Source organism: Balaenoptera musculus, chromosome 3 (genome assembly GCF_009873245.2).
Source record: "Balaenoptera musculus isolate JJ_BM4_2016_0621 chromosome 3, mBalMus1.pri.v3, whole genome shotgun sequence".
NCBI lineage: Eukaryota > Metazoa > Chordata > Mammalia > Artiodactyla > Balaenopteridae > Balaenoptera > Balaenoptera musculus.
The window spans coordinates 139,591,245-139,609,961 of NC_045787.1; the positions used below are offsets into that span (position 1 = coordinate 139,591,245).

Consider the following 18,717-nt stretch of genomic DNA (forward strand, 5'->3'; position numbering starts at 1 on the left):
CACATTTAATGGCTGAGAACTTCACAAGATTTCTGCTAATCTCTGGTGTTAAAGCACAGTTCAGTTCCTTCATCTGTACTATCAAGTACAGATATTATATTCTACCACCATGTCAAAATTAGTATAAAGCTCAGCCTTTATGCCTGATTGGACAAGAGAATTCATTACACCAAGAATTTTATAAATTGGTTTATGGGTTCAGATTGCATCAAATTCCACACTGATTTCCACTGACGTGCAGAACAAACAACTGTTCCTCTATTATTTTCTGTCCCTGGTGCAGCGTTACAGCATCTAGACCAAGTTCCTTCTGTGTCTCAGCACCTGTCCTTTTTGTATATTTTAAAGTCATCTTTTTTTTTCCCAGCCTTGTTTATTCCCACAAGGCCTCAAAAAACTGAAGCAACAGTCATGCTTTTCCCTCCCCACATGAATCTTTAGTAAAAGGCAAAAGATTCATTCAATTATGAAGAGAAGCATGAGTATGGATTTAAAGTCATCTTTAAAAATAAAATCGTCGCTTTTTTTCATATAAAAAATGCATCACTTTGTACAAATTAATAACTGTTTCCAAAGTAACTTAATATTTATAAACTTCTTACATGTGCATCTTCATCATTTCTCTAAAACAAATTCAGTTTTGTGGTAATTTCATAGTCACATTTTTAAAGTGTTCGGTACTACTAGAATTAAACCTTTTTAACTTCTATGAAACAATCATATCCAAAAGAACGTTACTCATTAAAACCACACTATAAATCATATTTTCAGAGCATTAACCCAGAGAAGAACATGGCAGAAAATGAATAATCTATGCAGCTTGATGCCTTTTCACATATTGATTTACAAGTCATTTGTCTGCAATTATTGTTTAAATACAATTCACTCTTTCCCAATAGGATACTATTATCATTATTGTATACAAGGATCAGACTTACATTAAAATGGTTTAGGGGCTTCCCTGGTGGTGCAGTGGTTGAGAATCTGCGTGCCAATACAGGGGACACGGGTTCGAGCCCTGGTCTGGGAAGATCCCACATGCCGCGGAGCAGCTAGGCCCTTGAGCCACAACTGCTGAGCCTGCGCGTCTGGAGCTTGTGCTCCGCAACAAGAGAGGCCGCGATAGTGAGAGGCCCGCGCACCACGATGAAGAGTGGCCCCCACTTGCCACAGCTAGAGAAAGCCCTCGCACAGAAACGAAGACCCAACACAGCCAAAAATAAATGAATTAAAAAAAAAAAAAAAGGTTTAAACCCAAGCCTAACTTTATTGTTGTTTTGTTGTTTTCACTTGGAACATTAAAGATTATTTTAACACAAATGGAACACATATACTTGAACATTGTAGTCATCTGTATTGAATTCTATCATTCATCTGAGATCTTCCTGATATTTATCAGTATAAGATTGGCTAACCCTTCTCGTGACAAGTGTAAGAGCATGTTGATGGCCTGAAGACCATCACCTATGCGGTTTCTGTCCGTTGCATTGTTTGTACAGGGGAATCCTATAACAAAGATGCTAAGTATGATTTCCTACTCTGAAAATTAAACGTTTCACCTATTTTTTTTAAAAAAGAAATTAAAGAGGAATCTCAAGCCAAACCAAAGATTCCTTCCTCCATGGTAACTGCCCCCGAATAACCTCACATGGGATGGACATGCTCATTCATTTTTGCTTCTTTCTCTATCTTCAAACTGGAGACAGTAATCAGATGCAATTATTAGAAACCCTGACTTCATCATTCCTACCCAAGGGGGAAATGGCCTAGAGTCAGTGCTTCCAATTATGCTGGGTGGCCCAGAAATGGACAAGCTGATTTATAGATAGCTGTGCTTAGTTCTATCCCAAAGGTCCCAGAGGAAACGCCTGGAGCAGAAGCTGTATCTCCCTATCAAGTGGCTCTCAGCTCTGTCACCAGCTACAGAATTAAATAGAAGGCTGAACCTGGAAGAGAGGTTTTTTTCTCTTACACTATGGTCAATTCTTAAATCACTCTGACATTAATAGGAAAATTCCATAGGCACACTTGCATGTCCTCATTAAAGTATAGAAATTAAAGAAGAAGTGACAGAGTAATCACTAAAACCAACGACAGAGGAGATGCCCACAGGAATAACAGACTCAGTTCACATTTTAAGTAGTTCAGTCTGAAAAATTCAAAATGCAAATTCCTTTTAGGGAACTGGTATCAAAAGCATGCTCGGTCACATATAACATGTCCCATGCTGTTTTGATCAATTGAAATTATTCTTACTGTTTTGGGCTTTTTAAACCATTTGCTACAGAATTCTTCTTTTTGACCATCTTAAAGAGGGAGTCAGTAAAAGAGTAAAATTTATCAGACTTAACGTTGCTTTGTTTATTGTTGGGTAGAAAGTAAAGCCCTACCTGTTCTCTGCTTCCATGAGAAGCAGACACACACACACACACACACACACACACACACACACACACACACACTTCTCCAAGGTACTTCATGGAAGCTAACTTTTAAAACAACTTGTCATTTTGGACATAGTGCAAAATCTAGAACTGTATAATATAAAACCTATACCAAAATGGCACACCTCCTTTTTTATTTTCAAAGATATCAATTCTTTCCACATAAAGGAAGGAGCCAGAAAATGAAAATGCTTTTTAGTCCATAGCCTGAGAAGTTCCAAATCTTTTTTGAAACCAACCATAAACAGTCCTGGCAAAAGGCAAGAGAGAAATGTCTATATTCAAGTGAATATTTGCATGGTTTTCAAGACACACTATGATTAGATTTCTGGTTTTGATGCAAAGCAAAATGCTACCTAAAAGACAGTTTTCTGGAAAGAAACTTTTAATGGTGAATAAGAGGATGAGGAAGTTTAGAGAAAGAAATAAGAAATTTATAGTGTCTGACTTGTATAGAAAGAATGTAAAAGGAGGCCTGCATTCCTCTGTGGAGATGTGATCTGCTATCTAAAGCTAGAATTTTAAGAGAAAATAGTACAGGAAAAAAATTCCCATTCCATCACCTCAATAGCCCTCCCTTCCTTAGTAAGGGTATCTATCCGCCACAGCAAATGGTGCAGAGGAGAGATGCTGAGCATTTAATGTGTTTAATAAAATTATATTATGCTGCGGACTTGCATTTGTCATCCTTGTAAGGTAATAAAAATCTACCTTTCCTGAGAAAGAATGACACCTGTAAAACTGTTCCAGGCAGGTTAAAAATTTTGAAAATGCAAAGTAATCATAAACCTAGAAGACATCCAAAGAGGGTAAGATTCATAAATCAGTGTGAAAGTTTTGTTTTGGGGTAAACTGCAGAAGCTAGAGTTTCAATTGTAAGTAAAAGAAAACAAGCAAACTTAAAAGTGCCATTTCTTTTTGTGTGTGTGTGCTTAAAAAAAAGAAGAAATTTCAGTATCATCATTAACAAGGAACATTTAATATAAGGATCTAGAAATAGTAGTTGAAAGTACCTGCCAAAGGGGGTGGGGGATAGGAAAAGGATGATGCATTGTAGAGGCCACTCAGAAATTCAGTTCAAATATGTATTCATCCAGGCACAAGATGCTGCTGAGAGAGGTGGAGGAGGTTGATTTTTTGTGCATGTGAAGTGATTGAAGAACTAAGACAACGTATGTACTATAGCATCAATTATCAGGGGACCTCTGAGAAAGGAAAGATCCAGATGAATAACAGACATCTGAGAAGGCTTCACGGAGAAGGAGGACCCTAAACTAACCTAAATGAGAAAAGTGGAATTTCAATCAGCAAGTTGGAGGAAGAGAAGAATGAGTTCCAGATGGGAAAATAGCCCAAACAGGAAGGAACTAATATTGTCTATTTGGGGCCTGAGATTGTCCAGGATAGGTAATAGTAGAAAAGGTTTACTTTAATATGTGAGGAGAGATGAGGTTAAATAAAAATTACGGAGAATATTAGAATAAGTAGTTTAAATGCTTTACACACAAAAACAAAAACTACAACAACACTAGGGGACCAATTTTATTAAACATTTAACTAGCATTACCTCATGTTATCCAAATAGTAACTCTAGAAACACAGGTAGTAGTAATATTATCCCCATTTTACATATGAGGAAATGAAGGCTTGAAGTAGTCGACTAATATGATTGATAACATGGATATAATTTAGAAAAGTCAGGATTAAAACCCAGGTTTGTGATTTTTAAAGCCCATGCTCCTGACTGCTGTATTTCATTGCATCATTATAATTTTGTAAAATACAAATCCCTGGTCTCTGCAAGTATTTCAGTAAAGAGAAATAAAAAACATTGCATTGATTAGAATCACATATGTATATGGAACAAGTTGAACCTTCTCTAATGCTGAATGCAGGTAGAAGGAGGGATAAAAGAGACTGTAGAATGATGAGTCAGCTGGAGCTATAAGCAAGGAACAGCTCCTGAGTGGCACAGGGTTTTATAAGCCCGGTCAAGGAGCCTGGACCTTATCTGGAGGATAATGGGGGCGCCATTGGAGCATCGACAGTAAGTGGAATAATCACGTGTGCTTTAAAAGCATGCTCTGGTTACGGTGCAGAGAACGGCTGGATGAACGTGGTGGCGGGGAACACTAGCCAGCTATAGAAGGAATCCAAGTTCAAGGTGATGGTGGCCTGACTTTAAGAAGCAGAAATAATGGGCCTTGGTAATTGAGTCAGACGATATCTAGGTTTGTGACTTGGACAATGGGAGACAGTAATTCTACTTATAGAGTCAGGGATCTCAAAAGGATAGGGAGAAATGATGAGTTCATTTGGGGACTTGATAAGTTTGAAGTGCTTTTGTGGCATTCAAGTAGACATATCTAATGGTTGGAGATACAGATATAATACTCAGAAGTGAGGTGTGGCCTAGGTGTCAAGATTTGTGATTAAAGCCATGGGAATATGAAAGATTATCCAGGATGAGTGTGCACGGTAAGAAAGGAAGGGAGAATTAAGACAAAACCCTGAAAAAACAAAAGCCTTTCCGCAATAAAGGAAGAGGACGCTACAGAGGGGAATTAGAAAAAATGACACCAGAGAGGAAACATACTCTTGTGTGTGGGGTACTTGAAATTAAAAAGAGAGGTTTTTCAAGACGGAAGAAGTGACAACCTATAACAAACGCTGATGAGAGCTCCAGTTAGATTAAGGCGACGAGAGACCACTGAGTCAGCAACTGAAGACATTACTAGTCATACATCCTAAAAGGATTAGAGGCCAAATTATAATGGATTGAGAGGTTAATTATTTTAAAAAGCCAGTGTATGTAGATTAGTAATTTCCAAAGATCAGTGCTGATGCCTAATCAAGTTTTCACAGATCAGAAGCAAACCCCCAAAACTAAAAGCATCAGTTTTGTTTGCTGGAGCTAAATGACTCTATGAAATTGTTACCCTAGGATAATATCCTTCCAAATTTTTAATACTAAAAATACATTTCTGTTATAAAGTGAGAGTGATAGGAGATAGTAGTTATTTTCAAATACTCTTGCTAGTTGAATCTATATACCATTCCAAATTCTGCAACCTACCATTGCTGCTGAATTTCAAGTGTTTGATTCTAAAGGAATGGGTATCCAAAAGAATGTCTCAGCATTCCCTGATGGGTAGAGAGGAGGTAGAATAAAGGGGAATGCTACTTGTCTGGCAATGGTATTGCTTCTTTCTAAGTACAGAGTATAGTTCTGAAGGGTCAGTAGAGAGGTATTTGCATTTTGTCTTTGGCAGTTTCATTATGTTGTCTATTATTACAGTGCAATGTTCTAATAGGAGTTTCATCATGCATTCAAATTGAATAGAGGATCCATTTAGCCACCACAACGAATTGAGCTCAGCAGGCTTCATTTCAGGAACTTCTGTGGTGTCAAGTGGTCAGTCCTTCAGTTTTAATTTCTAGATATATGAGATGCAAATTGCATGATCTTTTCTTCTCTGATAGTCAAAGCAAATGGCTCCAATTACATTCGAACATATCCTTAACTGGGAGGTAAATAACATCAGCTTGGGATGTGGTAGGATGAATCCCAAAGAAAAGATTAATTATCTTGTAAAGGTATTGTATTATCTTAATTGTTCACATCACTCAAGCTTTTCTAATTAGAAAAGTAAATACCAACCTAGGCAGGTTTTGCCCTTGCACAATTAAAAAAAGGCTAAACATTTACATGAATTATACCTTTTCAAATATTTAAACTTGATAAGGCCAACCATCAGTTTATACTTGTTTTTCCTGTCATCAGACTTCCCAAAGGTCAATCGTATTTCTCCTATAAAAAGTGAAAGAATAACAGTCTCCTATTAAATAACATAAATATTTCAATGTATTGGTGCTGCAAGCAAGCCTACCAGCCCACACTCCTCCAGCCCACGACTGTTTAGTGGTTTCCAAGATCCAAGATGCTTTTCTCCATCTGATCTATTCCAAGCATACTTTTAGCCCAGTGGTTTCTTTGAAAACCCACAGGAGATTATACACAACTCCTCTGTTTTCTCCCTTCAAGCAGCAGCTGTCATTTCTTGTACAGAACATTTCCCATTTCACCTTTCTGATTTATGCTTTGTCTCTGGATAAATTTAGTCCTTATTAAACAATCAGAATTGGATCCTGCCTCCTAGAACAACTCTTACCTCAGAGAAGTTAATCAGACTCTCTCATGAGTTGAGTTCCAACATGTCCTAGACAGGCCTTGCTGACACTAGAGTATCCTTACTATTATGAATATTTTTCTTGATAGAGTACCCAACATACAGTAGGTACTGAGAAGTGACCCACAGTCTCTGTGTTGGTTTCTGGTCTTCGTTTTGAAGCAGAGTGGTCTAGTGTTTGAAGAACAAAGACTTTGGACCCATATGGATCTGCGTTTGAATCTGGCTGTAAAACTAATTCTGTTATCTTGGGGAGAATGTGTCACTTCACTACAGAAGCAGAGGAATGCCTCCTTCCACTTCTGTAAAATGACATTAAAAATAATACCAACCTATTAGGAAGGTTTAAGGGATTAAATGATACCATGCATGTTATACACTTAGCTCAGTGCCAGGCACCCAAGTTCTCAATAATTGTTGGCTCTGTTGTATTTTATTACTATAATTTATAGCCTCTTTACTGGAACTCAGCTTGAAATCTGTTTCTGAGGTCAGAATCAGAAGTGAAATATTCTTGTCATTTAAAAAGGTCATCTGAACTTGCCTGCATAGCAAATGCTTCTCTAGGTTTTAATTCAGATGTGTCTCTTTCATTCTTACATCTTCAAAGTGGGAGACTCTCAGAGGTCTGATGGGCTGTAACACACTGTTTCCATAGCTGGTTTACCAACTCATTGATCTGCAGCATTTCACTTAGGGCTGTTCTCTTTCTGACAGGAAGGCTTGAGGGAGATGATGATCTTAAATGCCAGGAGGATTTTCCACGTGGTCACAGGGGAAGAACACTGTGAGCATCTGGGCGCAGCATACAGAGAAGATTGTGAGGGTTGTGAAGCTCCATTTATGTGTTCAGTGAATGGACCCTTGGGCTTGAGCACAATGTACTGTGGAAGGTAAGAGGGGTTAATTCATCAGGAGCTCGATTTGTGGAACCAATTCTTCAGTCTCATTTACGTTTACATTAGCAGGACATCTTTCACAGTGAGGGGGGTGGGATGTTGGATGAGATCACAGCTAACATGTTAGATTTTAAGGGTGTGATCTCTTTGTATTCGCTAGCCAGTTGCCTGGAAGCCATAGATCCTTATTTACCCTGACAGCTCTGTTCCTCTAGTGTGGTCAAGAATTTCTCCCTAGAATTTCTGTGTCAGTCTTCAATCACTTTATCTTTAATGCCAGAACTTCTATCTAACCAAAATCATCTGATAACCTACCTTGATCTTCTCTTACCCCTTCCCTACCTTTGATAAAAATTAATTTGACTCCTTTGAAAACCAGTCAGAGTCTCTTAAGACATTGCTTATTTATGGCCATTTGTTCATGGTTCACTTTTTAGAAAATTTTTTATCCGAGTACAGTTGATTTACAATGCTGTGTTAGTTTCTGCTGTATAGCAAAGTGTGTCAGTTATACATATACACACCTACACTAATTTTTTAGATGCTTTTCCCATACAGGTCATTACAGACTATTGAGACAAGTTCCCTGTGCTATACAGTAGGTCCTTATTAGTTATCTATTTTATGTATAGTAGTGTACATATGTCAATCCCAGTCTCCTACTTTATCCCTCTCTCCCCACTTTAAAATCAGGTCTGAAGTATACGAAGTTGGTGCTACTAATCTAGTTATTGTGACCCTGAACAAGTCACCTAACTTCTCTAAACCTTGGTTAGCCCATCAATAAAATGGGAATTATAACTTATACATGGTACAGTTGATTTGAGGACTACACAGAATCTTCTATGTGAAGCCTTTGGTGTTGGTTTCCTAAACATTGTGCCTCCTACAGGTAGGCCCAGCCCTTAGATGTGATGCCAGAGAGAATGTTTCAAGAGACTTAGATTACTTGAAACCTGTTCCAACAGAGAAAGCAAGCACATCAAACTTTTCCGATCTTGAGTTTCTATTTCCTAAGGTTTCTTCCTAAGCTCCAATCCAAGAGTAGATTGGGTTAGTCTACTTGAAAAAGTAGTTGCATGATTTAATGTCCCATATGGACTTCAGCCAAGCCAGTGATAAAAGCAGTAATTGATCAGTACTAAAAATATTCCTCTAGTGTTTAGGCTCAGGTTAATACTTGTATACATAGGTCATATTTTCTCTTCATGACCTCATTCTTAACCTGTGTTCTAAATTCTTTTCCAGACCTTTCCTAAAGATAGATGAAGATGTATCTATACTCAAACTGATTATTTAATCTGCTTGTGTTTTCATTATATTGTTGCTGTCATGAGGTGGTGTCCTATTCTCAAGCCAATCAAGAATGAAGTATGCTTGGCCTAGCTGTGCCTGGAGTTAATCATTCTTCTTAATCAAATTCTTGTTGCGTTCTTGGCTACACTTACTCTTACAGTTGAAATGATGCACACCATTCCAAAGTACTGTCTCTACTCTCTTCTTGTTCAGCGTCCTTCCCTCCTGAGGACTGGAAGGCTGGCACAAGTTCTTCCAAAATTATTATATCAACTTCTGCAGGTTCTATCAGCTCATCTTTACGCCTCTCTAATCTTTCTGTAAGATAGACTCAGGCCATTAATACTTCTCACTCAATACTTAGCACAATGGCTGACACCCAGGAAGGGTTCAATAAAGGACAGACAGTATCATTATTACCATTCTGTTCCAGACACTATCCTGAGTGTTGCCAACACCAAAGTGAATAACCATCGTTATTATTTGCAGAGTTCATCTTCATTTTGAAGTTTTGCTTAAATTATGTCTCCATTAATGACAGTAACTTTTCCCTGAGAACTCTATCTTTTCTTTCCCAATTTCCCTTGGATGCCATGAGCAGCATACCACAATTTTTGGCTAATGCTGTTGGATAATACTTATAACCAATGAACTGAGCTCCTGTGGTAAAACTTTCGAGAACTTCATCCATTATTTCTCTTCTAGGCTCAAAGGAGGTTAAATATCATTTGCAAAACAAGAAACTAATAAGAATCTAACATAAACTGTCAAACTAGAGAGTCCACAGGGCTAAGAGGAGCAGATGCCCAGATGGCCAGTCATATTCCTGTCACCAGGCCGATCTTTGTCCCACTTTTCCATATGAGGATAGCTGTGGTTTGAAATAAATATTCAAGTGTTGCAAAGTCAAGTTGCTTGTATATGAAATATTCTGTGAGACTTGAAAATGGACATTTTCTCATTCAAGGTTAATAGCACTTAACCTAGAAAAGTAAATATGACCCATTTTACTCATTTCATCAGACTGAAATCTCCTTAAGAAAGAGGGCATATTTTGCTCATTGCTTCAACCTCACTGTCTTATACATGCCTAACACAGGTGATTCAATAAATATTCAATGAAAGAATAAGTTCATTTTGCTACCAATTTACCACCTAGGAAAGAACAGGTAGGTAGCAAGGAAATTTAAAAGCAGTAGGAAATTTATTTGCAAGATTAGGAAAAGGCTATTCTGAACACATGGAAAAAATTAAGATTAAGTGCAGAATAAGAATAAATCCATACTGTGACCCTCTATAAATCCATATTTGTTGTTTATTTCAATTGATAGTTATTTTTCCACAAGTTTAGAGGTATTAACTAATGAAGAGAAAGAACTGAAATGCTGACTTCCTAAGATTTCAAAAAGTTGGGGGAGTTACTTTGCCTTTGTTCTTTAAGTTAGTGAAATCTTGTTCAAACCCATCCACCAACCCTTCACTCAAATGTCACTTTCCTGATTGCTTTTGTTACGTGCCATTGAGTCATGGACATTTTACGGCTGACTCATGCAGTCACAAGGTGATAAATCATAACCAGCAAATACCATCACAGAAATTACAAATGATAGACGGCATTTCAGAGGACGGGAAACCAGGTATTTATTTTCACTTTGTAGCCACTTCTAAATAGCCTGCATTTGGCAATGGGAGTTGTCAAAAAAGTCAGAAGTTATTGCTAGCTCACTGCTATTCAGGCACATAGGAAGAACTTGTTAAAAGTAGAGGATTTAGCTCCTTTGTTGTTCTAGCAAATTAAAACTGAAGTTGAGAAGTATAAATTTGAAGAGAAAGCAAAACCAGTATGAAGTTCAGGCCTTTGGTGAGGAAAATTAATTGTTGCCATTTTTTTTTTTAGGGATGCTTCCTGTATATTTGCCTCAGCAGAGTGAAAAAAGTGAAATAAAGTGGCTATACTTTATACATGAATCACCACTTTGGACTCAGTTTATCTTAGTATTATATCATTGTAGTCTGAGAATTATACATAGATTCTGGAATAGCATTCCAGAGCAAATGTTAGATCCAAATACCCAACAGCTTTTAAATGACTAATTAAGACTATTAACTAGCGTGTCTCTAATGAGCATTTGCTTTATATGTTTCACATAGTAACTTAGCCTAAAATTATGGTCTCTTCATCTGGGGCTTCCAAAACTGTATTTCATTAACATCGACAAAATTATTTTGCAATTCAAGGGAAATGGCTATGCCTTCAAAGCAAATTTAGTAAAATTTAAAATTTTATAAAATTCCAATATTTGATTCATTACCTTATAACTTGATATGATGAATACATTTAAGCACCTACAGTATCAAGAGGCAAGGAAATTCAAGGAGAACACACAAGTAGATCTGTGGATCTTTACAACACCTTTATCCTCATATCATTGCAGAGAGCTGGACTTGTGTGTATTTTAAAAAAAAGGAAAATGTGAGTTAATCATTCTTTTGTTTTGCTTTGTTTTTGCTTTGTTTATTGACTTTTCCAAAAATTTGTTTTGTTTCTAACAAAGTTTTAAAAATTTTTTAAATGCGTGAAGTAACACATTTTTTTCACCCAGAAATCACATGTACTGCAAAATCTCATCTCTGAGAACACTGGGCAGGAAAAGGCAAAGTAGGGAGCTTGAGAGACAAACAATCCATGCCATTTCACCTTCTGCAAAACTCACAACCCCCTGGGAAGGATGGAAGAAGAGGACGAGGTGAGCTATTTACGATCTAAGAACATCTAATTAAAGTCACTTGAAGCTTTTACAGGAATATAAAATTATCTCTGGTGTACGCTTAGAGGAACACGGGCATATAGATATTCCCATTCTCTTAAGAATTGTGCCAAGAAAGAAAAGCTGAAAAGGCATCTTCTTCGAAATTCTGAAGGGAAACTATTCTTTAAGTAGACACATTTGGTGCACTATGGATTAAAGTGTTTTAATAGCATCCATTTATCATTTTAACAGCAAGCATTTACTGTTAAAAAGGTGTATGACCAGGTGCAAAGATCCCGAGGCTTAAATTTTCAAAAGACAATGTGAAGTCATGTCAGAAATGGGAAATGCTGCCCTTTTCTCTTTATGTGCCTAAAAGTGTGTGATTTTTCAAGTCCTGGCTCTATGAGTGACAAAACTTTTGCTCAGAACACTCTCAATGGTCTTTTGTATGAGGAGATGATTGAAATAAGACTCAGTCACATCAGGTTAATTCAAGGTTATATTGGAAAGTTTCCAACTGTTAGCCATGACAACATAGTAAATGTAGAAATGGTAAGAACAGACACTTAAGAAAAATCAGAGTTTTTTACTGCTTTCACATATATTATCTGAGGTGGTTCTCCTAACAACCTTGTATATATAGACCTTATCCACATTTGACACAGGCAATCGACAGAAAGCTGAGCTAACTTGTTGCCTTGTTGGTGTATGGAACGTATTCAAATGGTTGCAGCCCAATCACCAAAATAATTTAAAAACCATTTCAAACTGTGAAATACTAAAGAAATAATCCCACTGACACATTACAGCAAAACTTTTCAAAGTCTACGTTCCTTCAAAACCCCAGTGCATTGAGTATCCTATGTATCATTATCACATGACTACTCTTGAATATATAAATAGTCTCTCTTCAGTCACTCACACACACCTTATCAAAGTGTATTATTTTCATGATCTCAGCATGTCATCTGCCTTCAGCCAATGAGAGCCATTTATTTTACATCCTGGTGAAGTTGACTCATGTGTCAATACCAAAAGGTATACGATAGTTGGCCCCTCTGCACATATAAAAGAGAGAATATCTCATTGTACTTTTTTTTTCAGAAAGTCTTAATTTATTTAAAAAATTTTTTTAATTTAATTTTTATTTCATATTGGAGTATCATTGATTTACACCTGAAACTAACACAACATTGTAAGTCAGCTATACTCCCATACATTTTGAAATGAGATGTTTGCAGCAGCTCAAAGAGTTTAAGAAAATGGTGGAAGAACAAATGGCTAAATGTCATCAGAAAGAGACTGATAGAAGTAAAATATAAGAAAAGATCTCAATTAGTATTAATTGAGTCTGGGAGAGTTGACTGATATTTAATTTGGTGATTACAGTAAGAAAAAGAAACTATGGGGAGACCTTCAAGATGGAGGAGGAGTAAGACGTGGAGATCACCTTACGTGGATCTTCCCCACAAATACATCAGAAATACATCTACATGTGGAACAACTCCTACAGAACACCTACTGAACGTTGGCAGAACACCTCAGACTTCCCAAAAGGCAAGAAACACCCCACGTACCTGGGTAGGGCAAAAGAAAAAAGAAATAACAGAGACAAAAGAATAGGGACGGGACCTGCACCAGTTGGAGGGAGCTGTGAAGGAGGAAAGGTTTCCACACACTAGGAAGCCCCTTCGCGGGCGGAGACTGCGGGTGGCGGAGGGGGGAAGCTTCGGAGCCACGGAGGGGAGTGCAGCAACAGGGGTGCAGAGGGCAAAGCGGAGAGATTCCCACACAGAGGATCAGTGCCGACCAGCACTCACCAGCCCGAGAGGCTTGTCTGCTCCCCCGCCGGGGCGGGCGGGGGCTGGGAGCTGAGGCTCGGGCTTCGGTAGGATCCCAGGGAGAGGACTGGGGTTGGCGGCGTGAACACAGCCTGAAGGGGGCTAGAGCACCACAGCTAGCCAGGAGGGAGTCCAGGAAAAAGTCTAGAACTGCCTAAGAGGCAAGAGACCATTGTTTCAGGGTGCGCAAGAAGAGGGGATTCAGAGCACCACCTAAATGAGCTCCAGAGACGGGCGTGAGCTGCGGCTATCAGTGCAGACACCAGAGATGGGCGTGAAACGCTAAGGCTGCTGCTGCAGGACCAAGAAGCCTGTGTGCGAGCACAGGTCACTATCCACACCGCCCCTCCTGGGAGCCTGTGCAGCCTACCTCTGACAGGGTCCTGTGATCCAGGGACAACTTCCCCGGGAGAACACACGGCGCGCCTCAGGCTGCTGCAACGTCACACTGGCCTCTGCCGCCGCAGGCTCTCCCCGCATACCATATCCCTCCCTCCCTGCAGCCTGAGTGAGCCAGAGCCCCCTAATCAGCTGCTACTTTAATCCTGTCCTGTCTGCACAAAGAACAGATGCCCTCAGGCGACCTACACACAGAAGCAGGGCCAGATCCAAAGCTGAACCCCAGAAGCTGTGCCAACAAAGAAGAGAAAGGGAAATTTCTCCCAGCAGCCTCAGGAGCAGCGGATTAAATATCCACAATCAACTTGATGTACACTGCATCTCTGTAATACCTGAATAGACAATGAATCATTCCAAAATTGAGGTGGTGGACTTTGGGAGCAACTGTAGACTTGGGGTTTGCTTTCTGCATCTAATTTGTTTCTGGTTTTATGTTGATCTTAGTTTAGTATTTAGAGTTTATTATCATTGGTAGATTTGTTTATTGATTTGGTTGCTCTCTTGCTTTTCTTTTTTTTTTTATATAGATATATAGATATATATATAGTTTTCCCTTTTTCTCTTTTTGTGAGTGTATATGTGTGTGCTTCTTTGTGTGATTTTGTCTGTATAGCTTTGCTTTTACCATTTGTCCTAGGGTTCTGTCTGTCCGTTTTTTTGTTTGTTTTTGTTTTTGTTTCTTAGTATAGTTTTTAGCACTTGTTATCATTGGTGGATTTGTTTTTTGGTTTGGTTGCTCTCTTCTTTCTTTTTTTTTATTACTTTTTAATTTTTAATAATGTTTTAAAATAACTTTTTCTTTTCTTTCTTTCTTTCTTTCCTTTCTTCTCGCTTTTCTTCTGAGCCGTGTGGCTGACAGGGTCTTGGTGCTCCAGCCGGGTGTCAGGCCTGTGCCTCTGAGATGGGAGAGCTGAGTTCAGGACATTGGTCCACCAGAGACCTCCCGGCTCCAGGCAGTATCAAATGGTAAAGGCTCTCCCAGAGATCTCCACCTCAATGCAAATACCCAGCTCCACTCAATGACCAACAAGCTACAGTGCTGGACACCCTATGCCAAACAACTAGCAAGACAGGAACACAACCCCACCCATTAGCAGAGAGGCTGCCTAAAATCATAATAAGGTCACAGACACCCCAAAATACACCACCGGATGCGGTCCTGCCCACCAGAAGACAAGATCCAGCCTCATCCACCAGAACACAGGCACCAGTCCCCTCCACCAGGAAGCCTACACAACCCACTGAACCAACCTTCGACACTGGGGGGCTGAAACCAAAAACAATGGGAACTATGAACCTGCAGCCTGTGAAAAGGAGACCCTAAACATAGTAAGTTAAGCAAAATGAGAAGACAGAGAAGCACACAGCAGATGAAGGAGAAAGGCAAAAACCTACCAGACCAAACAAATGAAGAGGAAATAGGCAGTCTACCTGAAAAAGAATTCAGAGTAAAGATAGTAAACATAATCCAAAATCTTGTAAATAGAATGGAGAAAATACAAGAAACATTTAACAAGGACCTAGAAGAACTAAGGAGCAAACAAACAATGATGAACAACACAAAATGAAATTTAAAATTCTCTGGAAGGAATCAGTAGCAGAATAACTGAGGCAGAAGAACGGATAAGTGACCTGGAAGATAAGATAGTGGAAATAACTACCACAGAGCAGAATAAAGAAAAAACAATGGGAAGAACTGAGGACAGTATCAGAGACCTCTGGGACAACATTAAACACACCAACATTCGAATTATAGGGGTCCCAGAAGAAGAAGAGAAAAAGAAAGGGACTGAGAAAATATTTGAAGAGATTATAGTTGAAAACTTCCCTAAAATGGGAAAGGAAATAGTCACTCAAGTCCAGGAAGTGCAGAGAGTCCCATACAGGGTAAGTCCAAGGAGAAACACACCAAGACACATATTAATCAAACTATCAAAAATTAAATATAAAGAAAACATATTAAAAGCAGCAAGGGAAAAGCAACAAATAACATACAAGGGAATCCCCATAAGGTTAACAGCTGATCTTTCAGCAGAAACTCTGCAAGCCAGAAGGGAGTGGCAGGACATATTTAAAGTGATGAAAGGAGAAAACCTACAACCAAGATTACTCTACCCAGCAATGATCTCATTCAGATTCGATGGAGAAATTAAAACCTTTACAGACAAGCAAAAGCTAAGAGAATTCAACACCAGCAAACCAGCTTTACAACAAATGCAAATCAAAACCACAATTAGGTATCACCTCACACCGGTCAGAATGGCCATCATCAAAAAATCTACAAACAATAAATGCTGGAGAGGGTGCAGAGAAAAGGGAACCCTCTTGCACTGTTGGTGGGAATGTAAATTGATACAGCCACTATGGAGAACAGTTTGGAGGTTCCTTAAAAAACTAAACATAGAACTACCATATGACCCAGCAATCCCACTACTGGGCATATACCCTGAGAAAACCATAATTCAAAAAGACACATGCACCCCAATGTTCATTGCAGCACTATTTACAATAGCCAGGTCATGGAAGCCACCTAAATGCCCATCGACAGACGAATGGATAAAGAAGATGTGGTACATATATACAATGGAATATTACTCAGCCATAAAAAGGAACGAAATTGGGTCATTTGTTGAGTTGTGGATGGATCTAGAGACTGTCATACAGAGTGAAGTAAGCCAGAAAGAGAAAAACAAATATCATATATTAACACATATATGTGAAACCTAGAAAAATGGTACAGATGAACCGGTTTGCAGGGCAGAAATAGAGACACAGATGTAGAGAACAAATGTATGGACACCAAGGGGGGAAAGTGGCGGGGGGAGGGGGGGTGGTGGTGTGAATTGGGAGATTCAGATTGAGATGTATACACTGATGTATATAAAATGGATGACTAATAAGAACCAGCTGTATAACAAAATAAATAAAATAAAATTTAAAAATTCAAAGAAAATATAAAGAATGCATGTCTAATTGGTTTACTTTTTCATTGTCTTCTTGTGTGAGAACAAGAGCATTCACCTTATCTGTCACTGATATAGTCCCAGAGCTTGAAACGGTGCTTGATACAAAACAGGAAACATTTTTTTAAATGAAAAAAGAAATGAGTGAATGAATCAATGAATGGACCAATCAGTAAATCAAGACATCCATATTTGAAGTTTCTTAAAACTCCCTCTTTAGTGGATTAGAAAGTGTGTGATTCAGCCCTAGGTTACCTGTGTATTTTCACACAAAAATGCTATGTATATGCAGAATGCAAAATTGGAATCATTTCCAGAATCAGGATATAAATTGGACAAGGGGGCAATTGCTTGACTATGTGGCAGGGAGATATTTGAGCAAAAATATCTTGCCTAGAGAAAAGGAGGTAGAATTTGCCTTTTGAACATTTTTGTGCGGAGCCAGATAATTTACTTCTCACCTGGGAACAATTTCCTTCCTGCAGCCATAATTTGAGTTTCACCACAGCTGTGGAGCTAAAGTCAAAGTCAAAGTAGAGATTGCTGCGTCACTTGCTGGGAAATGACTTTTTAGTTTGGGTTTGTGTCCTTGTCTGGCAGCTTTCTTATTTGTGTTTTAAAACATGAACTGCAGAGAGGTGAACATCTGTTTCTGAGTGTACAAGTGGAATATGGAAGGATTTTTTGTGTGTGTGGCTTTAAATTCCTGAACTCTTAAGCTGTCCCAATTCATGCATTCTGACTTCTTTTTTTTCCAGCCAAGAAGCAGCAGCTGCATCTGGATGTGTGAATTATACATTTGAGTTAATGCTATTTAACAGAAACATACACTTCTTTTTTATTTCCTGCATCCACAATTCTGAGACAACCGAGCTTATCCTTATGATGCTGGTATCTTCCTTCTCCCCTGTTCCCTGTCTTCTATAAAATTTTCCATTCTTAGCACCAAACAGTAAGACTAGAGAATAGAATGCATTACTCTCTGTACTGCCTCCTCATATTGCTATTTTTTCCTCCTGATACTGACATTTCATAAGAGGAGCAGAGCTGTGTGTTAGGGGATACTGTGGGTGCTGTAACAGATATGGTCTTTCTCACTGTGGAGTGCAGAGTAGTGAGGAAGACAGATAAGAACAACAATAAAATTGGGATATTTGTGATAAATATAGAGAAATAGAAGGTGCTATGGTCCCTCACAACACAGTCATCTAACTTGGTGGAAGATCAGGTTTAAAAAGGGGAGGAGGGGGCTTCCCTGGTGGCGCAGTGGTTGAGAATCTGCCTGCTAATGCAGGGGACATGGGTTCGAGCCCTGGTCTGGGAAGATCCCACATGCCGCGGAGCAACTAGGTCCGTGAGCCACAGCTACTGAGCCTGCGCGTCTGGAGCTTGTGCTCCGCAACAAGAGAGGCCGCGACAGTGAGAGGCCCGCGCACCACGATGAGGGGTAGCCCCCGCTTGCCGCAGCTAGAGGAAGCCCTCGCACAGAAACGAGGACCCAACACAGCCATAAAAAAAAAAAAAAAAAAAGTTAAAAAAAAAATTCATTAGATCTCAAATTCACCTGCAGGATCTTCAATAGGGAAAAAGAAATCACTTCTAATTTAACTCGCACAGAAAGGAAGTAAGACCTGAGACAACAGGGAGCTTAAAAATGACAGAAATAATCATAGGAACTCAAATTTCCTTTCAAAGGTCCCAGGATTTCACACCTAGAAAAAGAAAAAAAAAAGGGGGGGGGGAGGAGGATGTATAAGGGGGGGAGAATGTTCCTTGGAGAATGAGTAGGAGTCAACAAGAGTGTTCATAAGAAAGATGAAGTAGGGGACTTCCCTGGCGGTCCAGTGGTTAGGGCTCCGTGCTTCCATGGCAGGGGGCACAGTATTAAGATCCCCTCATGCCACGTGGCGTGGCCAAAATATTAAAAAACAA

The 18,717-nt window shown here is 39.0% G+C and overlaps 1 non-coding gene across 1 annotated transcript; it reads right to left on the reverse strand.

The window, feature by feature from the left end:
• Positions 1–365: 365 nt before the first annotated feature.
• Positions 366–484, reverse strand: LOC118893747. Its single transcript, XR_005019589.1, has one exon. It is a non-coding gene; the product is annotated as a U5 spliceosomal RNA (small nuclear RNA).
• Between the last annotated feature and the right edge of the window lie 18,233 nt (positions 485–18,717).